The sequence below is a fragment of the Quercus suber genome, unplaced genomic scaffold (genome assembly GCF_002906115.3).
Source record: "Quercus suber isolate HL8 unplaced genomic scaffold, Cork oak 2.0 scaffold_537, whole genome shotgun sequence".
Lineage (NCBI taxonomy): Eukaryota > Viridiplantae > Streptophyta > Magnoliopsida > Fagales > Fagaceae > Quercus > Quercus suber.
This window is the reverse complement of record NW_027069985.1, coordinates 432,517-450,401: the sequence shown is the minus strand read 5'-3', so window position 1 is coordinate 450,401 and position 17,885 is coordinate 432,517. Positions and strand designations below refer to the sequence as shown.

At 34.8% G+C, this 17,885-nt stretch overlaps 4 long non-coding RNA genes and 1 pseudogene across 4 annotated transcripts; 3 read left to right on the top strand and 2 right to left on the bottom strand.

Annotated features, from left to right (window-relative positions):
* Positions 1-1,026: 1,026 nt before the first annotated feature.
* LOC136063513 (uncharacterized) lies at positions 1,027-4,011 on the bottom strand. Its single transcript, XR_010625150.1, has 7 exons — positions 3,932-4,011; positions 3,738-3,823; positions 3,394-3,601; positions 3,152-3,311; positions 2,313-2,345; positions 2,075-2,227; positions 1,027-1,886 (listed from the first exon to the last, which is right to left on the bottom strand). It is a non-coding gene; the product is annotated as an uncharacterized LOC136063513 (long non-coding RNA).
* A 1,478-nt stretch (positions 4,012-5,489) lies between these two features.
* LOC112008829 (uncharacterized) lies at positions 5,490-6,759 on the top strand (annotated as a pseudogene).
* A 1,753-nt stretch (positions 6,760-8,512) lies between these two features.
* On the bottom strand, positions 8,513-9,463 carry LOC136063505 (uncharacterized). Its single transcript, XR_010625145.1, has 2 exons — positions 9,390-9,463; positions 8,513-9,172 (listed from the first exon to the last, which is right to left on the bottom strand). It is a non-coding gene; the product is annotated as an uncharacterized LOC136063505 (long non-coding RNA).
* A 416-nt stretch (positions 9,464-9,879) lies between these two features.
* Positions 9,880-10,940, top strand: LOC136063511 (uncharacterized). The gene is made up of 3 exons (XR_010625148.1): positions 9,880-10,143; positions 10,280-10,487; positions 10,570-10,940. It is a non-coding gene; the product is annotated as an uncharacterized LOC136063511 (long non-coding RNA).
* LOC136063512 (uncharacterized) lies at positions 10,941-13,167 on the top strand. The gene is made up of 4 exons (XR_010625149.1): positions 10,941-11,042; positions 11,849-11,881; positions 11,967-12,119; positions 12,308-13,167. It is a non-coding gene; the product is annotated as an uncharacterized LOC136063512 (long non-coding RNA).
* The last annotated feature ends 4,718 nt before the right edge of the window (positions 13,168-17,885 follow it).

Below are 17,885 nucleotides of genomic sequence, written 5' to 3'. Positions count from 1 at the left end.
TGGATTTTTGGTTTATCTGGAGTCTGTTTGGCATTCCGCTAAAATCTAGCTTAGGTCGAACAATTCTCTCAAACATCTTGAACATCAAAGAGTGTCAGAGAAAAAAAGATTAAAAAAGAGGTGAACAAGATTGTTTAAGATTAGAAAGACAACGTGAGTAAATACATCTTCATGAAAAGATGCCTATGTTTTTCAGATTCGGCCAATTCCACATTGTTAATAATTCATTTAAGGGCCTTGGTAATTAGGCCTAGCTAGAAAGGTGCAGGCAGACGTTTACCCAAAAAAAAAAGAGGTCCTGGCAGACAACGATATAACAACATTATCTCCAACTCATGATTATAAGAGCATAAAGGACGTGGCCCTCTAAAGTGGTGTCTGACGCTCTCTGTGGCACCACTACTCCTAAAGTCTCTATCACAGACGTCATTCAAGGCATACTTCAGAGACTCCAAAACTTTAGACAATCTCATATACAACATGTGAAAAGGAATGCAAACAAGGTAGCACATTTTTTAGCACAACATGCTAAGGGAAATGATACTTTTGTAACTTGGATAGAGGAATGTCCACCTTTCTTGGAATCTATTGTATTTCAGGATGCTATGTACTTATCCTCGCCTTAGTAGTTAGTAATAAAATTTTCTCAGTATTCCCTATCAAAAAAAAAAAAAAGGACGTGGCCCTCTATGTGATCCCTACTTAGTTCAAACCTGACCAATTGACGAACCACAACATTCACAACTTAATGATGAGATCAAGATGGAGATTAGGTCACACTAGAAATGCAAAATACAGAAAGTCTTCCCTATAGCAAAATTAGTTTCAAGAGATAGAACAAAGCAGCCATCTTCTTGGGCAATATGGGTCATTGAAGCCTGCATATTTCATTGCCTACACATGGTGGCATAAGGAATAAACAAAATTTGAAGGAACAATATAGCGTGTAAGGAAGCTCTGATATAAAGGAAGGGAATGTTGAACAATAGATATAAAGAGAAACGCTTGATTTTGAAATGGTGATGATTGATGGTAAACTATTCTGTAGATATAGAAACTTTTTTCACAAAGAACTGATGTGGGAAAGGGCATATAGCACTTTCATACAAGATTATAAAAACTGTTATAGGCTTAAAATCTCTGTACATGTAATAGGAATGAAAAAAACCTAGAAGAAAACTGAACACTGTTGAGTTCAAGTCTTGATGGACTTGAAACCATGTCTCTGTGACACAACAAATCTTTTGATCAAAGCCCACAAACAAAATTTCTTCGTTGTCTCCACCAAAGCCCCTAGTGATTGTTGCAAACTTCACACTAGGATCAAAACAAAGTAGTACTAGAACTTGTGCAAAGGTACTGGCTTAGTCATCATGTTAGCTAAATTATCTGCAATCCTAATCTTCTGAAAAAGAATATCTTCCTTATCAACAACATGCTGAGTTCAAGAGTAACGGACTTGGTCTTTTTCTAAATGAATGGATCTCCGACCGTCACAAAATAGACAAATGTGCTTATGATGAATTTTCAAGTCTTCAATCAAACCGTGTAGCCAAAGAGCCCCCTTGTTGACTACAATCAAACCCATGTATGCAGCTGTAGTGGTTGCCAATGCAATAGCCTACTGCAGTATCAACCTCCAACTCACCAATGCTTTAGCAAATGTAAGTAGCTCATAGTAGAATGGTGCTTATCTAGATCCTTGACATAGTCTGAATCAATGTGTCTTCTAAAAGATTCACCTCTCTCAAACTTCAAACCCAAATCATCTCAAGATCCATATAGCAGCTTGCCAATTATCCTTCCTTAGATCATGCATATAACAACTAACCATGCTAAAAGCCTAAGAATTGTCAGGCCGTGTACATACCATTTCAAATATGAGGCTGCCAACCAAACTGGTATTAGAGCTTCAATTATCACAAAAATACCAGCACAAGGAACACAAAAACACACAGAAGACATTTCTTTATATTCTACAATGTCAATGGTTAAATAGAATGACAAAAGAGAAGACATTAAATAACATGAGTTTTTCATTTCTAATTAACTATGACAATGAAAAAAGGTATGCCTTTAATATCTAAGTCAGGATTTAGAGAACACATTCTATTGTTGTAGCAGATTAGGTCACCAATTTTCCAGATTGGAGTCTTTTATTTAGGTAGCAATGATTTCTCTACTGACTACCACACCTCACAGCCAGATGCAATTAGCTTTTAACGTCCTGCAAGATACCAGCCTAAGGAATTGAAGAACAGAATGACACTAAACAGTATACAACTATTTCAGCTAGTGAAGTTTACATTTACCTGAGATTCTAGCAAATTTGTCAACTACAGGTCCTGCACAAACAAATTTACAACATAAATTTAGCCATGGGAAGAATAAAAGTAAATTTGCTAGTGGGTTGTTTAGGCTACAAGATTAAGTAACAGAGTTAGTAATAGTAAAGCTTAAAATATTGACTAGGCATAAAGTTGTTCAACCAGGGTTAGCAATTAGCAATTATCACTGCTGCTTTTTGAGTAGACCGCAAAATTAGTTTATGTAAGCAATTTAGATTTAGCATTCATACATGTATGTTTTTCTAGGAAAACTACATACAGTATCTTGCTTCAACTTATCATGGACAATATTGTTTTTGGTGTATGAACTACAACTTTTTTTTGATAAGTAATAAGCTTGATTGAGACCAAAATAGAATTGCCCAAATTATTCAGGAAGAATACGGATGGGTACTAAAATTATATAATAGCATGGTAAGATATTTTTGTCATGGCTGAATTAACTAATAGAAGTTTTTAAGTCATATATCTGAATAATAAAATTAATTTAAAAAAACAAATGGTACTAATTGAATAATTGCAAATAGAAGTCAACATAGAGAGAGGCATATGTTCATTGCCCTATCCACTCACTGTAGGCTAGTATCCTTTAAACTTTTGTATGAATTGGAGCACCCAAACTGGTTGGCCTCTTAGGACAACAAGATTGACAAGAGGAGAAGGCTGTAACAGACATGTAAAAATCTATTAACTGAAGCTAGTATTATTAAATTGCTCTGGCAGAGATATGTTGAAGCGATTTTTCTGTGAAGCTATTTGACAATCAATCAAGTGTGCAAGATGGCTAACCATCAGATTTATACCTTAGAAATCATTGAAAGTGTTGAAGTCACTGGAACAAAGGGCTCTAGCCTCTAGGTGAGGCCATGATAACAGATAAGATTTGATAGGTGGATGAACTGTCAGGAGTTCTGTTTAGTAAAAGATCCCTTGTTTAGTATATATATAGGGCATGGAAGAAACCTGTGTAGCTAATTTTGGTTAGCATCCTCCACAATCAATGTCAAGAAATCTAACCAACTTGTTCACAAGAAACATATCTTACCAAAATGTAGAAATTGAAAAAACTTCTAAGAAGCCACCATACTCGTGAATAAATGTATTTTCTCAAGTGGCAAGTTCATTGTAATTGTCACGGTCCAATTGAAACAAGAGTATGCCATCCTGCCACACTGTTGGAGTGTGTCATGGATCTCTCCCTCTTCTAATTGGTTAGAGAAGTCATCAAAATCTCTCGGCAAAGTGGCCATTCACTGTTTTTATATCCACAAAACTCAAAAATGACTTAATGTGTAAAACTTTCAAATCATTTCTATGAGAAACAAAATGAAATTCTAAACCAAAGGGTAATTTGAATAATAGCCAATAAAAGTTATATATGTTCATTACCTTATCTGCTTACTATAAAGAACTGTTCTTCCAACATGTGCACGAATTGTAGCATGCAAACCAAATGGGCTTTTGTTAAGGAAAAGCTTACAAGAAGAGAAGAACAAAACTGACATTAATTGAATCTAGAAAGAAATGAAAAAGAAATTATTTTGACAATCAATCAACATGTAAGAAGGCTTTTCACCAGATACCTTAGAGTGCAGTAAAGTTCAGATGTTGCTGAAACAAAGGTTTCTAGGTTAGCCAACCATAACCAAAAAAAAAAAAAAAAGATCAAGTATTTTGTAAAAAAGATCCATTGCTAAGTACGTAAGAGATAGCAGAAACCGTGATGTAAAAGTTGGAAAACTAAGACTCACCTGATATTTTGGTGAGTCTTATTGGTAAAGAGGTACGATATGGTTAGTGTAGNCACATCTACATGCTCATGAGTTTTATATATTATTGTTCTCTTTCCTTTTTCTCCCTTAGTAAAGGGGGAGGATTTGTTAGGCTACATCTTAGGTTCAAATCTTACTAATTTGATCATTTAGTAAGATTGGAACCTAAGTCCTCAACCATTCTTTCTTACCGATTGATGTTTACTTATAAAAAAAATTATTAAAAAAAAAAATTGCAAATAGTCAGTCCTTGACCATCAGCAACATTGTACTTGTACCTCATGGTAATAATTTTTTTTACCCTTGTTTTGTCATCCCTTAGATGATTATAGTGAAACATAAAAAAGAAAAAACTTTTCCTGATGCACTGTTAGGATTGACAAAAATGAACATTTCTTTTGTGTGCTTATGATTTTGTTTATTCCCCTACTTGGTGTAATGGTGTAAGTAAGTAACTTGAGAAAAATATAATGTTCCACACCTAGGGCGTCGTGGACCCAAAAAAATAAAAACAATGATAGTAATCAACTGTAGAAGTATTTTTAATCTTTTGTGTTTAAACTTTGTATGACTATAGTTATATTGGGCCCAATTCATTTAGTTTGGACTGCATGCATGCACTAATCAAAGTTTAACACGCACCTTGTTAGCTTTGATTGAAGCATGTGATCAAATCTAAATGCTTTTCAGTTTCCTTTGTTGCTAACTAGATCATCATTTCTATTTACAATGATTTATGCCTATATTTAATTGCATGGGTGATTGTCAATTTTTGTGGGTTGACCATGCAATAGAAAAATATTTTTGTTGTAGTGCTTAACAAATTGATACATCTAGTGCAATGTTAAACATCATTGGCAAGAATAATTAACTCATCACCCAAAAAAAAGTGCAGATTGTAACAATTGCTTAGTTTTACTCATTTTCCATTGTCTTTGCGTGCACAATGCTTTAGATTGGTTGTGACATGATGAATTTTGATCATTTTCTGAGTCATACTTTTAAGGAGAGAAAAGGGAAGGTTGGGGGAAAGGCTGCACTAACTTTTAGTTTTTGGATTATTTTTTTTCCCTAAACTGGTTGAAAATTGGAAGTTCAACATTCTGTTCTTCCAATCTTCTACCAGTTTAGGGAAAAAAAAAAAAAAATTAACTAAAATAAGATAGTACAGTCTAGTTGTTGATTTTCTGTTTTACTTTATTGTGGTTTTGATTTTTTACTTTTATCTTGTTTAACCATTGACTTTGTAGGTATCAGAAAGACTGAGAAAAAATTATAGCCTATATAGGATGTAAGTCATGATAATCAGTTAAGTTATTTCATCCTGCTTTATTTAACATGGATGGCTAATTTCGTTGGTTTTTATATCAGGATATACGCCATAAAGATTAGATTTATTACTGGTTAGAGAAAGCAGAAGACAAAATGGAATTTATTCTGTCAGGGGGTGAAAATGCTTTGTCTACAGTTGGTCCAAGGCCAATGGAATGGTCTACTGTCCCATATAGTACTCCTCAAGCACCTGGGCCAAATGGAAAACAGCGGACATTAAGTTTGGAATCGCAAATCATGTTGCTGACGGGCCATCAGAGTGCCATATATACAATGAAGTTCAATCCTGCGGGAACAGTTGTTGCATCTGGGTCTCATGACAAAGAAATTTTTCTGTGGAATGTGCACGAGGATTGCAAGAACTTCATGGTTTTAAAAGGGCACAAGAATGCAGTTTTGGATCTTCATTGGACCACTGATGGATCAAAGATAATATCAGCCAGCCCTGACAAAACGCTGAGGGCATGGGATGTTGAAACAGGAAAACAAATCAAGAAAATGGCGGAACACTCCTCGTTTGTGAATTCATGCTGTCCTTCTCGGAGAGGGCCTCCACTTGTTGTCAGTGGATCTGATGATGGAACTGCGAAACTGTGGGATATGCGTCAGAGGGGTGCCATTCAGACATTTCCAGATAAATACCAAATCACAGCCGTCGGTTTCTCAGATGCATCTGATAAGATCTTCACAGGTGGTATTGACAATGAAGTAAAGGTATAGGACTTGCGCAGAGGTGAAGTTACAATGACACTTCAAGGTCATCAAGATATGATAACAGGTATGCAGTTGAGTCCTGATGGCTCCTATCTTCTTACAAATGGTATGGATTGCAAACTCTACATATGGGATATGCGTCCATATGCACCACAAATCGGTGTGTAAAGGTAATGGAAGGGCACCAACACAACTTTGAAAAGAACTTGTTGAAGTGTAGCTGGTCACCTGATGGAAGCAAAGTCACTGCCGGGAGTTCAGATCGGATGGTTTACATTTGGGATACTACATCTAGACGCATCTTGTATAAGCTCCCTGGCCACACTGGTTCAGTCAATGAGTGTGTCTTCCATCCCAGTGAACCTATTGTTGGATCTTGCAGTAGTGATAAACAGATTTATTTGGGGGAGATCTGAGAATCGCAACTTGAAGAACTTACACCTTAGTGACCGTTATTTCAGTTAATCATTGGCTCTGTAAGGGCCCTTCAAAGACTTTCGAAAGGTTGTATTCGTATCTCTACTGTAGTTCCTCAAGTTGACTTTTGGTATCTTTATTGGCAATGTTGGAAGATTATGTTCCATTTTGGAAAATTGATTCTACATGTATTTGGCCATTTGTGAATACATCTAGGTTCTATGATCACCTCCCACATTCCTTTAGCTTAATCAAAACCTTATTGAGAGGAATTTTTGTAGAAAATCCTCAGCAATTTTTAGGGGAGTTGTGTCACTCAAAAATTAAAGGCCATGAAAAAAAAAAAAAAAAAAAAAAAAAAAAAAAAGAACCCTGATACTGAGGGTCTAACTATAATCTCATCCAAAAAAAGAGTAAAAGATCTAACTACATATTGACAAAGTTTCTCCAAACTTGTTTAGAGCCTTGTGCTTTAACCCTCAATAGGAAGATGATGTGTGTTATTGTCGACTTATTTAACAACACTTAATCCAAGTTCCAACCAACCAAGTGAATGTTCTTTAATAGGGATGGTACCACAACCTGAAAGAATATATTGTGTTCTTGGCATCGTACACAATTTGGCCGGTTCATATTTATTAGTACAAGTTATATGTAATATATACAATTTTTGTGTACATATTTAAGTTCATCACTCCAATTTCAAAAATTACACAATGTTTCATTTTTATTGTTTTTATTATTTTTTTGGGTTTGATTTCTTGCAATGTTTTTGACAAATTGTGGCCACTATCCAACCTCTATACATCCTCTAGACTTCAGAAAATAAAATACAAAGCCTAAATTAGCTGTTTAGTAAGAAGACAACTAGTATAGTAAATTCTAGAACTCAATTTTTCTACACAGATAATTCATCATTACAGCTCATCAAGAACTTCTGCTTTCACTACAATTGTAAACAAAATTGGATGGGCATATTTAGAGTTTGCTTGACAAAGTTTAGTCCCACTTGATGCCCAATACCAGTAAAATCTAGTTTTGCTCGAACAACTCTCTTAAAGATCTAGAACATCAAAGAGTGAATAAAATTGTTTCAGTTTTGAGAGACTATGTCGATCAATCCATCTTTCATGAAAAGATGCCGATACTTTTCAGATTTGGTCAATTCCCAACGGTTAACAATCATGCCAGTATAAATTCTTACCTTGATAAGACTCCCCTTGGTCTAGCTAAAATGGACTGGGCCGGATGGTGATATAATAACACTACCTCTAGTGCATGTGATGTTATCAAGAGCATAAAGGATGTACCCTTCTATGTAATCCTACGTAGTTCAAAGTTCAAACCTTGACCAATTGATGGACCACATCATTTAGAATTGAATGACGGATCTAGATGGTGATTAGTTTATAATTGAAATACAAAATACACTAGTAACAGCAAATAGTCTTCCCTTCCTATGCAGAATTGGTTTGCAGTTAGAACAAAGCAGCCACCTTCGAGGTTAACATAAGTTATTAAAGCCTGCCATATCTCCCTTGCTTTGCCTGTAGGTCCGAAATATATTTCAATGCCTACATTTGGTGGCATACTAAATAGAATACTAAAGAACTATAATTATAACTTATAAGGAAGCTCTTGGAAATTAAGGTAGGGAATACTATACAATAACCCACATTAGACCGTAGAGAAATCTGGACTGTGAGAATGGTGATAATTGATGATAAATTATTTTATAGATATAGCAAATTATTTCGCAAGTAAATAGTGGGAAACATCCTCCATACAAGATTAATTGTGAAAACTAGTTTGGATTTTAGAAAAATCTCCAAACAAATAATAGAAATTAAAAATACCTAAAAGAAAATAAACATTCACAAAATCAACAAGGATTTATGTGATTCAGCAATAACCTACATCCACGGGTGATGGTGTGAAGAAAATTTCATTAATCAAATATGGAGATTACAAAAGAGGCAAAAAGTCACTTTCACACAACTCATACCCCAAATACACCCTAAAAAATCTCTAAAAAACACAAAGTTTAAGGCTTCACCTAAAGAGAAGTTTTTCAACTCTCTAATCGTTGCACAGCACTGCAGCCCTCTCTTTAGTTAAAGCAACATATATATGAAAGATGTCAAAGTCAAATAGAACTCCTAGTTATGTTGAATTTTCAAGATCATGCTCCTGATGATTCCAAAAGTCTTCAATCAAACTGTGTGGCCAAATAACCTCCTTGATAGCTTCAATCATAGCCATGTATTCCACTTCACTGGTTAATAATACAATATTTGACTGCAGTATCACCTCCAACTCACCAGAGGTCAACCTCTAGCTTCAGAGTAGAACAAAGATTATCCAGATCTTCTCCAGCCTAGTCTGAATCAACATATCCAGCTACATGTCTTCCAACAGATTCATCTCTCAAACTTCAAACCCAAATCAGCATTCCCAAAATACATCTCAAGATCCATTAACTTGTGAATGACCATTATCCTAATCTTGCACATAGTGACCAGGTTCCACATTGACAGCTTGAGAAATGTTGGGCTGAGACGACGAGTGCATACTACTGCATATGCAAGGCTGCCAACCAAGACAACTAAATCTGTATTAGAGCTTCTGCTATCAAAACAATAACATCACAAGGTACACAAAAACACACAATAGAGATTTCTTTATGTTCTACAATGTCAATGGTTAAACCGAATGACAAGAAAGATAAGGCATTAAATAACACTAGTTATTCTTTTACAAGTCAAATATGACTATGTAAAAACTGTAACAATGACAGAAGGTATACCTTTAGTATCTAAGTCAGGTCTTAGAGAACTCATTCTATTGTTGCAGCAGATGAGGTAACCTATTTTCCAGATTTTTTTTTTTTTTTTTTTTTTTTTTTTTTTGGGGTACACGAACACCCACCAACTACTTCTTAAAAAGTAGAGTAGATGCTACTTGAGCTAGAACTCAATCCTTAATAGTATTACCTCCTTTTTATAAATCCTAAGACAATGATCAAAGAAGAATGAAACTAATACATGAGGTAAGGGTAGAATGTGATAAATGTGAGATGGGACTGATTTAGATCTTCGTTCAAGCCTTACTAATTTCTTTAACTTAGTAAGATTTGGACCTAAAATCTACACTAACCATATCGTACCTCTTTACCAATAAGACTCACCAAAATATCAGGTGAGTCTTAGTTTTCCAACTTTTACATCACGGTTTCTGCTATCTCTTACGTACTTAGCAATGGATCTTTTTTACAAAATACTTGATCTTTTTTTTTTTTTTTTGGTTATGGTTGGCTAACCTAGAAACCTTTGTTTCAGCAACATCTGAACTTTACTGCACTCTAAGGTATCTGGTGAAAAGCCTTCTTACATGTTGATTGATTGTCAAAATAATTTCTTTTTCATTTCTTTCTAGATTCAATTAATGTCAGTTTTGTTCTTCTCTTCTTGTAAGCTTTTCCTTAACAAAAGCCCATTTGGTTTGCATGCTACAATTCGTGCACATGTTGGAAGAACAGTTCTTTATAGTAAGCAGATAAGGTAATGAACATATATAACTTTTATTGGCTATTATTCAAATTACCCTTTGGTTTAGAATTTCATTTTGTTTCTCATAGAAATGATTTGAAAGTTTTACACATTAAGTCATTTTTGAGTTTTGTGGATATAAAAACAGTGAATGGCCACTTTGCCGAGAGATTTTGATGACTTCTCTAACCAATTAGAAGAGGGAGAGATCCATGACACACTCCAACAGTGTGGCAGGATGGCATACTCTTGTTTCAATTGGACCGTGACAATTACAATGAACTTGCCACTTGAGAAAATACATTTATTCACGAGTATGGTGGCTTCTTAGAAGTTTTTTCAATTTCTACATTTTGGTAAGATATGTTTCTTGTGAACAAGTTGGTTAGATTTCTTGACATTGATTGTGGAGGATGCTAACCAAAATTAGCTACACAGGTTTCTTCCATGCCCTATATATATACTAAACAAGGGATCTTTTACTAAACAGAACTCCTGACAGTTCATCCACCTATCAAATCTTATCTGTTATCATGGCCTCACCTAGAGGCTAGAGCCCTTTGTTCCAGTGACTTCAACACTTTCAATGATTTCTAAGGTATAAATCTGATGGTTAGCCATCTTGCACACTTGATTGATTGTCAAATAGCTTCACAGAAAAATCGCTTCAACATATCTCTGCCAGAGCAATTTAATAATACTAGCTTCAGTTAATAGATTTTTACATGTCTGTTACAGCCTTCTCCTCTTGTCAATCTTGTTGTCCTAAGAGGCCAACCAGTTTGGGTGCTCCAATTCATACAAAAGTTTGACAGTTCATCCACCTATCAAATCTTATCTGTTATCATGGCCTCACCTAGAGGCTAGAGCCCTTTGTTCCAGTGACTTCAACACTTTCAATGATTTCTAAGGTATAAATCTGATGGTTAGCCATCTTGCACACTTGATTGATTGTCAAATAGCTTCACAGAAAAATCGCTTCAACATATCTCTGCCAGAGCAATTTAATAATACTAGCTTCAGTTAATAGATTTTTACATGTCTGTTACAGCCTTCTCCTCTTGTCAATCTTGTTGTCCTAAGAGGCCAACCAGTTTGGGTGCTCCAATTCATACAAAAGTTTAAAGGATACTAGCCTACAGTGAGTGGATAGGGCAATGAACATATGCCTCTCTCTATGTTGACTTCTATTTGCAATTATTCAATTAGTACCATTTGTTTTTTTAAATTAATTTTATTATTCAGATATATGACTTAAAAACTTCTATTAGTTAATTCAGCCATGACAAAAATATCTTACCATGCTATTATATAATTTTAGTACCCATCCGTATTCTTCCTGAATAATTTGGGCAATTCTATTTTGGTCTCAATCAAGCTTATTACTTATCAAAAAAAAGTTGTAGTTCATACACCAAAAACAATATTGTCCATGATAAGTTGAAGCAAGATACTGTATGTAGTTTTCCTAGAAAAACATACGTGTATGAATGCTAAATCTAAATTGCTTACATAAACTAATTTTGCGGTCTACTCAAAAAGCAGCAGTGATAATTGCTAATTGCTAACCCTGGTTGAACAACTTTATGCCTAGTCAATATTTTAAGCTTTACTATTACTAACTCTGTTACTTAATCTTGTAGCCTAAACAACCCACTAGCAAATTTACTTTTATTCTTCCCATGGCTAAATTTATGTTGTAAATTTGTTTGTGCAGGACCTGTAGTTGACAAATTTGCTAGAATCTCAGGTAAATGTAAACTTCACTAGCTGAAATAGTTGTATACTGTTTAGTGTCATTCTGTTCTTCAATTCCTTAGGCTGGTATCTTGCAGGACGTTAAAAGCTAATTGCATCTGGCTGTGAGGTGTGGTAGTCAGTAGAGAAATCATTGCTACCTAAATAAAAGACTCCAATCTGGAAAATTGGTGACCTAATCTGCTACAACAATAGAATGTGTTCTCTAAATCCTGACTTAGATATTAAAGGCATACCTTTTTTCATTGTCATAGTTAATTAGAAATGAAAAACTCATGTTATTTAATGTCTTCTCTTTTGTCATTCTATTTAACCATTGACATTGTAGAATATAAAGAAATGTCTTCTGTGTGTTTTTGTGTTCCTTGTGCTGGTATTTTTGTGATAATTGAAGCTCTAATACCAGTTTGGTTGGCAGCCTCATATTTGAAATGGTATGTACACGGCCTGACAATTCTTAGGCTTTTAGCATGGTTAGTTGTTATATGCATGATCTAAGGAAGGATAATTGGCAAGCTGCTATATGGATCTTGAGATGATTTGGGTTTGAAGTTTGAGAGAGGTGAATCTTTTAGAAGACACATTGATTCAGACTATGTCAAGGATCTAGATAAGCACCATTCTACTATGAGCTACTTACATTTGCTAAAGCATTGGTGAGTTGGAGGTTGATACTGCAGTAGGCTATTGCATTGGCAACCACTACAGCTGCATACATGGGTTTGATTGTAGTCAACAAGGGGGCTCTTTGGCTACACGGTTTGATTGAAGACTTGAAAATTCATCATAAGCACATTTGTCTATTTTGTGACGGTCGGAGATCCATTCATTTAGAAAAAGACCAAGTCCGTTACTCTTGAACTCAGCATGTTGTTGATAAGGAAGATATTCTTTTTCAGAAGATTAGGATTGCAGATAATTTAGCTAACATGATGACTAAGCCAGTACCTTTGCACAAGTTCTAGTACTACTTTGTTTTGATCCTAGTGTGAAGTTTGCAACAATCACTAGGGGCTTTGGTGGAGACAACGAAGAAATTTTGTTTGTGGGCTTTGATCAAAAGATTTGTTGTGTCACAGAGACATGGTTTCAAGTCCATCAAGACTTGAACTCAACAGTGTTCAGTTTTCTTCTAGGTTTTTTTCATTCCTATTACATGTACAGAGATTTTAAGCCTATAACAGTTTTTATAATCTTGTATGAAAGTGCTATATGCCCTTTCCCACATCAGTTCTTTGTGAAAAAAGTTTCTATATCTACAGAATAGTTTACCATCAATCATCACCATTTCAAAATCAAGCGTTTCTCTTTATATCTATTGTTCAACATTCCCTTCCTTTATATCAGAGCTTCCTTACACGCTATATTGTTCCTTCAAATTTTGTTTATTCCTTATGCCACCATGTGTAGGCAATGAAATATGCAGGCTTCAATGACCCATATTGCCCAAGAAGATGGCTGCTTTGTTCTATCTCTTGAAACTAATTTTGCTATAGGGAAGACTTTCTGTATTTTGCATTTCTAGTGTGACCTAATCTCCATCTTGATCTCATCATTAAGTTGTGAATGTTGTGGTTCGTCAATTGGTCAGGTTTGAACTAAGTAGGGATCACATAGAGGGCCACGTCCTTTATGCTCTTATAATCATGAGTTGGAGATAATGTTGTTATATCGTTGTCTGCCAAGACCTCTTTTTTTTTTTTTTTTTTTTTGGGTAAACGTCTGCCTGCACCTTTCTAGCTAGGCCTAATTACCAAGGCCCTTAAATGAATTATTAACAATGTGGAATTGGCCGAATCTGAAAAACATAGGCATCTTTTCATGAAGATGTATTTACTCACGTTGTCTTTCTAATCTTAAACAATCTTGTTCACCTCTTTTTTAATCTTTTTTTCTCTGACACTCTTTGATGTTCAAGATGTTTGAGAGAATTGTTCGACTTAAGCTAGATTTTAGCGGAATGCCAAACAGACTCCAGATATACCAAAAATCCAATTTTGTTCACAATTTCCTCTTTTGTAATACTGCAGCCACAAACAATTCCACAAACTTTTTACAATCTGCTGCTATGGAAAGTTCCACGAAAGCTTAAAAATAAAAAATAAAAAATGAAACACACATCAGATATAGAACTAAAATTTCATTACAAGTCCTATTAAAAAAATAAAAAATCTGTCTTCCTTCCATCCCCCTCACCCTCTCATCTCTCTTTGCATCTTCGGTGACTTGCTCGTTGTTGAGATAACTGAGATCCCCATTATATATTAAAAGAACTCAAATGGAATTTCCATCACAAGCTGTTTTTTTATAATAAAAGAAAAAATCAAATCTGGAAAACCACTCCACTAACTAATAGTCCATCTCCGAATTTTTTTTTCTAAATAACAACAAATATTAAAAAATTTAGTTAAGTGTCACGTTCCAAAAGAATGTAGAAAACTAGCATCTCGAGTGTCTAAAACTCGAGTTCCAAGATAAAAATCGAGTTTTTAAGCCTCGATTTGTAAGCGGATAAGTGTGATGTGGAAAAAAATCCACGTGGAAATCGAGTTTTAAAGACTCGAGTTCCATAAACGCCGCTATAGAGCTTAAAAACGTCACTATAGGGCTTAAAAACGCCACTATAGGACTCCCTGAACCTGGTATTGAACACTTATAAAAAAAATTTTGCAGGAAAACGCCGCTATAGGGCTTTAAAACGTCACCATAGGACTCAAAAACGCCACTATAGGGGTGATCAAAATAAATTTTTTTTTGCATGGAACTCGATTTTCAAAAACTTGAGATCCATGTGGCATTTTCAGTCCAACAACACTCGCGAAGCGAGTCTTTAAGACTCGAGTTTTAAAATAGATCTCGAGTTTTAAAATAGATCTCGAGTTTCTAAAACTCGAGATGCTATTTTTCTTAATTCTTCAGAATTTTGCCTAACTTACTATATACTTGGCATTTACGTTGTTAGTCTGCCCATTCCCCCGTCCATCTCCCCCTCGATCCCTCTTCATCTCTCTCCGGTGACACACCCACCCACCACAAATTCGTTGGGCTTGTGTGCGATCATTTTAGCCAAGACTAATTATTCTTAGTGATTTTACTTGTCTGTTTTCGCATCTTTCATTACAAGAAGGTGAATCCTAACGTTGAATCACAGAGCTACGCCACCAAAACCCAAAGAGATTTTTAAGAAAAAGAAAACAGAGATTGTTGTAAATCGAGTAAAATAAAAATAAAAATAATTTATAAATTGAACTGCCAATCAAATATTCCACAATTTTTTTGTTGGCTTACACACCCATCTTCCTCCTTCCCTCTCTCTGCATCTCCGGTGACTTACCCACCCAAACCCATCATCAGCAATTTTCGTTCGCGTTTTGTGTTTCTAATAGCATCATCGTGTGGGGGTTGTGAGACTATGGACCGTACGGCTACGGTGGAGTTTTGGGTCGGTGGGCCCAGAAGTTATCCGGCAGCTAGAGGCGGGGGAATGGGCAAAATAAATGTGAAAATGATTTATATATAGTTAGTTAGGCAACGCTTGAAACTATAAGGGAAAGTAGACATCTCGAGTTTTAGAAAATCGAGATCCATTTACATAAATCTCGAGTTTTAGAAACTCGAGCTTCATGCAAAAAAATTTTTAGTTTTATCGCCTCTATAGTGACGTTTTTAAGTCCTATAGTGGCGTTTTAAAACCCTATAGCAGCGTTTTTCTGCAAAATTTTTTCATAACTGTTCAATACTAGGTTCGGGTAGCCCTATAGTGGCGTTTTTATGCCCTATACTGACATTTTAAAGCCCTATAGCGGCGTTTTTCTGCTAAATTTTTTTATAACTCCATTTTTAAGTCCTATAGTGACGTTTTTAAGCCCTATAGTGGCGTTTTCGGAACTCGAGTTTTTAAAACTCGATTTTCTCTTGGATTTTTTTTTTTGCATTCAAGCCTTAAAAACTTGATTTTTTTCTTGGAACTCGAGTTTTAGACACTCGAGATGCTAGTTTTCAATATTCTTTCGCAACGTGACAACTAACTAAATTTTTTAATATTTATTGTTATTTAGAAAAAAAATTCGCTAGAGGCCATTTTCTTTGAAACTTAGAGACAGATTCCGTTCGGCTTTGGGAGTTTCTGTGCAGTGCTGCAACAATTGGTTTAAAGTTGAAACTGATATCCATTAGTCTTTATAAAATTTAAAACTGGATTGTGGATGTGGCAGCGAGCAAATCACTGGAGATGTAGAGAGAGACGAGAGGGAGAGGGAGAAGGAAGGAAGGGAAGGGAAGGGAGAGAATTTATTTTATTTTATTTTTTAATAAAACTTGTAATGAAATTTTAGTTCTTATATGTGTATTACCATTCCATATCATCAATTTGTAAAAAGTTTGTTGAATTATTTGTGGTGGTACCATTACTCAAGTTTAAATATGAGCCAACTAAAACAACCTCCCCTCCTCTCCCTTGAGTTAGCATTGTTTTAACATATGGCCTTTTATTATTGGTTGGGACTACTTTGGAGGACTAGAGGTGTTAATAATTTCTCCTTTAGAAGAGGGAATGGTAGGTAGGAGAATTTAGAAGAGCGACATATTTTTGGTACAATACAAGTCTTATAACTTTAAGAGAGTACATAGAGATTTAGTAGTACAATACACTGTTAATCTGTTACACTTATCTCATGCATGATTAATTGATTATTAACTATTTCTCGTACATTAGTTTCAATCTCCCTCAACCTACATTTTCAAATTTTAGAGATAATCACTGACATAAACTATGAAATTACAGTAAGGGAAACTTGAAATTTGAATGAAGTCAAAATATATTTATTGCATTTTTTTTTTCCCCAAAGATCAAGTTATGGATTTTGGTTAGCCATTTTACTATTTCTGTGTTTTCTTTCTTTTGTCTTTTGTTTATTTTTAAACCCACAAAACTTTCTGTTTCAATCAGAATAATATTGGATTTGAAATATTAATAGAAATATTCAAGTTGGCCGCAGTATGTTGACAACCAACCAACAACATATGAGTGAGATGTAAGTTTTCCATCTCCTGTATATGTATATACTAAAGAAGGGATCTTTTCTACCAAACAGATTTCCTAACGGTTCATCCATCTACCAAACAGAATTCCCATCGAGCCATTTACTCCAGTGAATTCAACACTTTACTACTTGCTAAGGTATATAGATCCAGTGATTAGCCATCTTACACTTATTTGATTGTCAAAAAAATGTCTGAGATAATCTCTGCTACATATCTCTGCCAGAGCGGTCAATAATACTAGCTTCATTTATTGGATTATTACTGGTTGTCTGTTACAGTCTCCTGTTCTTGTCAGTCTTGTTGTCTTAACAAAGAGGCCATATTTTTTGGATGCTACAGTTCATACAAAACTTCAAATGATACTAGCCTACAATGCGTGGGTAAGGCAATGAACATATTTTTTTTTTGTAAGCTGACTTTTTTTTACAAATATATATATATATATATATATTGGATGCATTATGTTGTTGTACACTGAATTTTACTTGCAATTATTCAATTAGTACCATTCAATATAGAAATTAATTTTATTACTCGGAAATATGACTTAAACCTTCTATCAAATTATCAATGAAGTCAGCCATGACTAAAATATCTTACTATGCTTTTATCCAATTTCAGTTGTAGTTACTACTCTAAAGCCTCATTAAAAGTGATGAGTTGAAACAAGATACAGTATGCAGTTTTCTTGGAAAAAAAATAGAATATACAAGTATGAATGCTAAAAAAGAAGCAGAAATAATTGCTAATTTCTAATCAAGGCTGAACAACTTTATGCTAGTCCATATTTTGAGCTCTAAGCTTTAATATTACTAACTGTGTTACTTTATCTTGTAACCCAAAATACCCACTAGCATATTTAATTATATTCTTTCTGTGGTTAAATTTATGTTGAATATTTGGTTATACTTATACAGGTAAATATAGACTTCTGTTGCTGATGAGAGTAGTTG